Genomic DNA, 6,968 nt, shown 5'->3' on the forward strand with positions numbered 1-6,968 from the left:
TGGGAATATTGGCTTTGTTGGCGGAATATAACAAGTGTTAACATGGACATGTTTTCATTCCGTTTCAGTGAGTCATTAAATTTTGTACCCCATCACTTTGAGTTGACCTGGCGTGAAATCTCATACACCTGTAATTTGCATTTACGTTTAGTGAAGACCCCTTTTTTCTGTTACACTTTATGAAAACTTGAAGGCAAATTTAATCTCTGCAAGTTGGCACGTATTACCCCTGCGGCTCACTGACAGATTGTTGGTTTTCTGGATATTCGGTCTACCTACTACTTTGGCAGTGCTTAAGGTTGCCATCCCACTTAGATAAGACATTAATTACCCTCTCTAGGATATTACGCAAATAGGGCAGATCTGTGATCTTAGTCCTTCATCTGGTTTAATCACATAAAACCACATATACCTTTAAGAAGACTTTTTAGCTTTTATGAAATCTTATATCAATGCCTGCTTTTGTGTAACATAAGAATTAAGCATCACCTGAAAAAAAAAACATTTACATGATTAAATAATTATTTATTGGAAGGGTTAAGACCGGGGCCGGACTAACAATGACGGGGTGGCCCTGGCCCTTTAAGGCCAGAGGGCGCCTGCTGATGTAAGTGCAGACGTATGGGCATATCCAGCCGCTGGAGCAGCAGATTGGGTGAGTGTGTGTGGGGTTGTCAGACAGGGCCCGCTGGGCATTTGCCCGGTATGCCAGATGGCCAGTCTGGGCCTGGTTTAGACATTAACAGAAACGGGAATTTTATTTCTAATGCTACATTTAGTTCTAAAAGTGTTAATTAAGCAGACAAGGTGGAACAGCACCTTTACCAGTAAGAGATGTATGCAGTATATTACAGACGAGCAATGTTTCTTTTTTATTCTCTATGAAATAAATGGTTTTTTGGGGGGTTTTTTTTAAGTAGATAATCCTTTCTCATATATTTTGTAGTCATGGCAGAGACCCCCCCCCCCCAGTTAGCTTTCTTTTTCTAGTACATCAACTGTGTAACTATCATTGTGATTTTACAGACATGATTATTGCTTTTACAAGATTTGGTCATCTTTGGTGCAATAAGGAAACCATTAATACAAGGTAGCTTTGGGTTATTATAAAATATACTTAAAGGGACAGTATAATGTCCTTGGCACCCCAACTATAGAAGAATGTATATTAAAGTACTCTGTGAGTTACCCTAACCCTCTGTGAGTACTTTAATGTGTATTCTTCCAAATGGGAAAATAAAAGCACTTACTTGACACATATCGGTATATGTTTACCGATTAAAATAAGATATATGTACAAAAAACATCATATAGGTGGTAGCTATATTAATTTCCTGCTTCCCAGATGATTATCATCATACATGGGTTGACCTGGAGTCTCCTAGTAAAGCACTGCTTCCCCAGGTCTCTGGGTCACTTTTCTCTATCTATGGGCAGGAAAGCCCACTTAAGACTATCTGGGGATGGCCCCGCCCCATGAATGGCTAGCCCCACCTCCACTGACAACTAGCCCTCATTTATTATATTAACAATTTTACATTACTTGCTGAATTATAATAGGGTAAAATTTGATTTCTGGGGCAGAAAAAAAACCCAAAAATGTTTATTTTTTCATCCCAGTCATTCCATTGCAACTCCCAGTTAGAAATAAAAAAAAAATTATGGTGCAAAGGAAATTGTGATTATAAAATAGCATTATAAAATTGTGATTATAAAATAGCATTTATGTAACAATTTCTGCAACTGTGTATAGTTTTATAAAAAAACAAAAAAGGAAGTTTTTGTATTCACTAAAATGAAAATATGACAATCAGTTTGATTCACTAAGGTGATCTGAGCCATGCTAATTTACAGAGGGTTCCATGCTTAACCCGGGCACAGTTTGCAACGTAGTTGATAAATATTGGATGAGAATCTGGGAAAAAACATCTACATAAAAGACATAGTTTAAACTAAATAAATAAAAACCTTTTAGGGGACAGTTTAATGTACCTGACACCCCCACTATATAATACATATTAAAGTACTCTGCGAGTGAATAAATGTTGCCATGCCGCAAAATCTTCCTTCGTCATCCATGATCCACAAAACAAGCAAGAATTCAGCGCATATCCAGCGAATACCATTCAAAAAAAAACACCTACATTGGGCATAAATATTGGTAAAGTTTGGCGAGTCCTATCTAATTATCTTAGAGCTGAATCGGTGGGACTGCACTGTATTCCTCCACGATCCGACATTTCTTGTCACTGGTTAAGGGGAAGAAAAGGGAACTGGCCTTCCTAAAAAGGGAAACGTTGGACATATGTTTCAGTGAGCATATAATACTGCATTTATCATATCCCACGAGCACTTTCGTTCTTGGCGTCTTGGAAATTTGCAATACGATTAATAAGAATTAAGGGATTTTTTTTGTACTTTTCTGTCTCTTATGTGCCAATTTCTCCGCTATGATGTACTCACTTAAAATGATTTCATTTATTTAAAAAAAATAATAATCATATTGCATACATAGAAGCTCTGCGTAAATTTCTGGCGCTATATAAAAAAAAATATATTATTATTATTATTAATAATTTAATCTACAATAAAAAATTAATATAAATTATATTATTATATAATAAATATATAATAATAATAATGAGGTGATTTCTGCACCATTGACATTAAGAGAAACTATTGAAGGTATGTTACTTTTGGAGGGAGGGAAGATAAAAAGTCCTGTATAAATTATATCGTTAGAGGACCATGTTTATACAAAGTTTTCATGGGGAAAGTTTATTTTTTAATAATTATTAATGGCCAATATAAATAAAGTGGGCGGGGCCATGGAACAGGAAGTAACCAGTACAGGAAATGGGGTTTAATTTGCAGAGCTACGGAGACCCAATGGTCCATTTTCCTCCTCAACTAAGAAATGTAACTTAAACTCCTTTATGAGGAGTCCAGCCCTCATAACGATTTGTACTTGTGGTCTATTGACGCATTTGCTTCTGTTCTGAAGAACCGTGGTTTTTTGTAAACTCATTAATTAATTTAGAGGAGACAAGCAGACCCTTGCGACGAAGTCAAGGGTTGTGCCAGCTGGGCACAGTCCTTCATGTGTTCTCTGACCTCCCCAACTGGCCCACTGGACAGGGACAAACTGGAGAGCCTGATGGCTCAACAGGCCGATCAGCCTCTGATTATCCAGCGGAAGGCCTACCGACCCCTTAAAACTTCCCCACTGAGACCAATGTTTTTTATTGAAGCCCGAAGGTTCAGTAGCTCTGTCAAGTCCCTTGAAGGGATCCCTTAAGGGATACGTAGCCCTTTTCTTTCGCTGTAGGAGGGTTGGATCTTCTTGGTCCTTCCACTGAAATCACTCCTCTAAAAGCTCCCCCACAGAAAAAAGGAGAAACATATAGGGGACTCCATGGCATTTTTGGTGTCCTCACTCCAGTGCTCTACAGTCTGATGTCTAATACAATGTCCTGTTTACAAAATCTCCTATAAGTATTAAAGAGGACGGAGACATAAAAAAAATGGCTGCAAGGGTCCCAAAGTGATGTGATAACCTCACACCCCCATTCATGGAGCACGGGCCCTGGGTGGACCAAAACACAGGGGGCTCGGAACGAACCTCGGGGCTTCAAGCTGCCCGGCATTAAGGCCAGAGGACCAAGCTTTCCCCCTCTGGCAGGTACTCACTAGATCTTAGCCAAAAGGCCGAGAAACGAGACTAATACACCAAACCTTGCCTAAAGTGTGTCCATAATAACATAGCATGGGACGGAACATGGACGGTCTCACTTTTAGTGGTCAGAAACCATAATGAGGAAGCAATATGATGTAAGTTTGAGTCTGTCATGATGTAACTTGAAGTCAGGTCTAAAATGTAGGATTGAGATAAGTGCCATTCTATGTACAACGAGGACTCCTCGTTGGCCCTGGATTACATTGGAGGACACTACCCAGTACTCACTTATATGAAGAGTGCATGAATTTTCCATTTTGGGTCCCTTATAATGATTAAAAATAATGATTTATGTGAAAAAAATGGATCTACGAGAAAAAAAAAAGACGACATTTCGGTGCTTTCGTTTAATGACTATTGATTTTCTTTCACCATACAGAAATAGGGTAGATCATATGTTTGCGTGTCAAATGACATGTTCCAGAGCTATGTTCATCTTGTAATGAATGTTCAGACCCACAGACTGCCGCGTTCGCTAACAATACCATCAAACTCTAAAATGGAAAACCCACGGAGTGAAAGTAATGAATTTGTGTGTTTTTTGGAATGTAGTCTGGTAACACAGACATGTGAATACGCAGTCACAGCCATATCAGCTTAATGTGATCTCATTGCCGGCCGCCCGTACGATGACGGGTGATACTGAGACCTTCAGTGGGTTATAATAACACAAAGGGATTAAACAAAGTACAGGAGGGAAGAGGCCATAACCTAAAACTAGAGGGTCAGAGATGTTCTGTGAGGAAGTTTTACTTTACGGAGAGGGTGGTAGATAAATAGAACAGCCTCCCAGCAGAAGTAGTAGAGGCTAATACAGTGAGGGTATTAAACATGCATGGGATCGGCATATGGCTCCTGAATCTAAGACGAGACCAACGACTGATTAAGGTTTAAGTCTTTACAGCAGGAAAAATGAAGATGACACTATACCTCCCAACTGTTGCAGTTTTCCCAGGACAGTCCCAACTTACAGGCATTGTCCCGGGAAGCTGCCCCACTGTCTGGATTTTGAGGGGTATGATTGTGGATCATGACCCTGTTGGGGATCTCCCCAGACCAGTTCAGGGAAAATTAAAAATCAATTGTAAAAGTACAGACCCCCACGGCAGCTCCCATGTGTCCCACTCACCTCTAAGATCACAAGGGCCCCCTGTCTTTCTGTGTGCCTCCTCTCTCCTCCTCTGATGCCCCTCTCTCCTCCCTTGTGCCACCTCTCCTCCCCTGATGCCCCCTTTCCTCCCCCCATGCCCCCTCTCCTCCCCCGAAGCCCCTCTTTTCTAGAATGTTTGTTGGGTATGAGGGTATCACAGGGCTCTACAGCCCTAAAGGCCCCAAACAGCAGATATATCCCCTTTTGCGGGGAAGCGCATGAGATGCAAGCAATTCACATCCTGAATCTGTTTACCTTCCCAACGGCAGGGATATGATATAACAATCTCCTTTACTAAACCAGCCCATCACCACTCCAGCTGCCACGTGCGAGATGTCCTAATACAGATTTAATATCACGGCAAATAGATAGGGATGGAAAATCCATGAGCTGAAACTAATGCTTCCCTCAATAAAACCCGACGGTGTCAACATCCTTCATATTAACCATATAAATAGGGATTTAATGTGTCATCGCTTGGTCACCCCGTGAGACCTGGAAATGAAATAGATAATTTGCGTTCCAATTTTTTTGTTTCATGTTTGAAATATTTTTCGTTGAAGCTGTGATAGGAATTCTACAAAACCATATCTCCCGACTGACCCAGTTTTTCGTAGGCCAGTCTTCATTGGCAACATCCTTTCGTGCCTGGTTTGTGTCACACAATTAAGATTATTGAGTTTAATTTTACAGGGTAAAAAAAATACTCCTGGGAACATTCAGCGGGGGAAATAATTAGCATTTTTAAAGTTGGGTTTCGTTATAAAAGTGCTAAATTTTGCAGAGTAGACGGAACAGCATTTTTATTGCGGTTTCGTTTTACTGCGGTTCCGTTACACCCCCCTCCTAGACCCGGCATGTCAAATAACCACAGGGGCCACAGATATATTACCACATGCCTAGAATAATGAGAGGACATCAATATATATAACAGAAAAAATTTATGTGTACATATAATATAAAGGCAAAATTAAACAATAATCCAACAACATTTATTAATATATATATATATATATATATATATATATATATACACACACACACAAATGGAGAAAGAACACCATAAATTTGATGTTATATGAATAGAAGAATGAGACACAATAAAGAATATTACACAGGGAGCATATCTGTAGCAAAATGCTACACAAAACAGAACATTTGAGTGAATGTAACACTTACTACCATCTCCAGTGATACATAGTTTCCAAATCACTGCAAAATTACCAGTAGAAAAGGACCAATGCAACCACTAGGTGGCAGTAGATGCCGATTTACTAGTGTAAAATAGTGTTATGTTTGTATTAACTGTTTGTTTTTGTTAATTAGCGCCACTAGGGGGCAGCAGAAAACAATATCTAATACTAGTATTATATATACTATATATTAGACTTGGGCACCAGGGGGCTCTTCGTGTTCGTCTTCGTGCTCGTCTTCGGCAAAAAAAAAACTTCGTATTCCGCGAATATTCGCCTGGTCCTGTCTTCTCTTCGGGCGAATATTCGCGGACATTCTTCGTGTTCGGGTTTTCTTCGTTTTCCCCGGTTAAGGGGTTAAAACGGGGTTAAAGAAGCTCTGGCGCCAGGAGTTTAAATGTCCGTATGAGCAACTCTATTGGTCGTCAGCAGGGGGCTCGTCTGCCATTGGTTGATGGCAGACGAGCTCCCTGCTGGCGACCAATAGGGTCGCTCGTTCAGACTGTTAAACTCCTGGTGCCGTAATTGTCCGGCAGATCCTGCTGGTCTCCCTGTTCTATCATTTATTAACTGATGAAACAGGGAGACCAGTGGGATCTGCCGGGTAAGTTGCAGCACTGGGGTTTTAAAAGTCTGCACGAGCCACTCTGTTGGTCGCTCGTGCAGACTTTTAAAACCCCAATGCTGCAACTTACCCGGCACATCCCACTGGTCTCCCTCCCTGTTTAATTAATTAAATGTCCGTACGAGCGTCCAATAAAGTCGCTCGTACGGACATTTAACTAATTGAACAGGGAGGGAGACCAGTGGCATCGGCAGGGTAAGTTGCAGCATTGGGGTTTTAAAACCCCAATGCTGCAACTTACCCGGCACATCCCACTGGTCTCCC

This window comes from Sceloporus occidentalis, unplaced genomic scaffold (assembly GCF_023333645.1).
Source record: "Sceloporus occidentalis isolate IW3139 unplaced genomic scaffold, rSceOcc1.0.p SCAF_163, whole genome shotgun sequence".
NCBI lineage: Eukaryota > Metazoa > Chordata > Lepidosauria > Squamata > Phrynosomatidae > Sceloporus > Sceloporus occidentalis.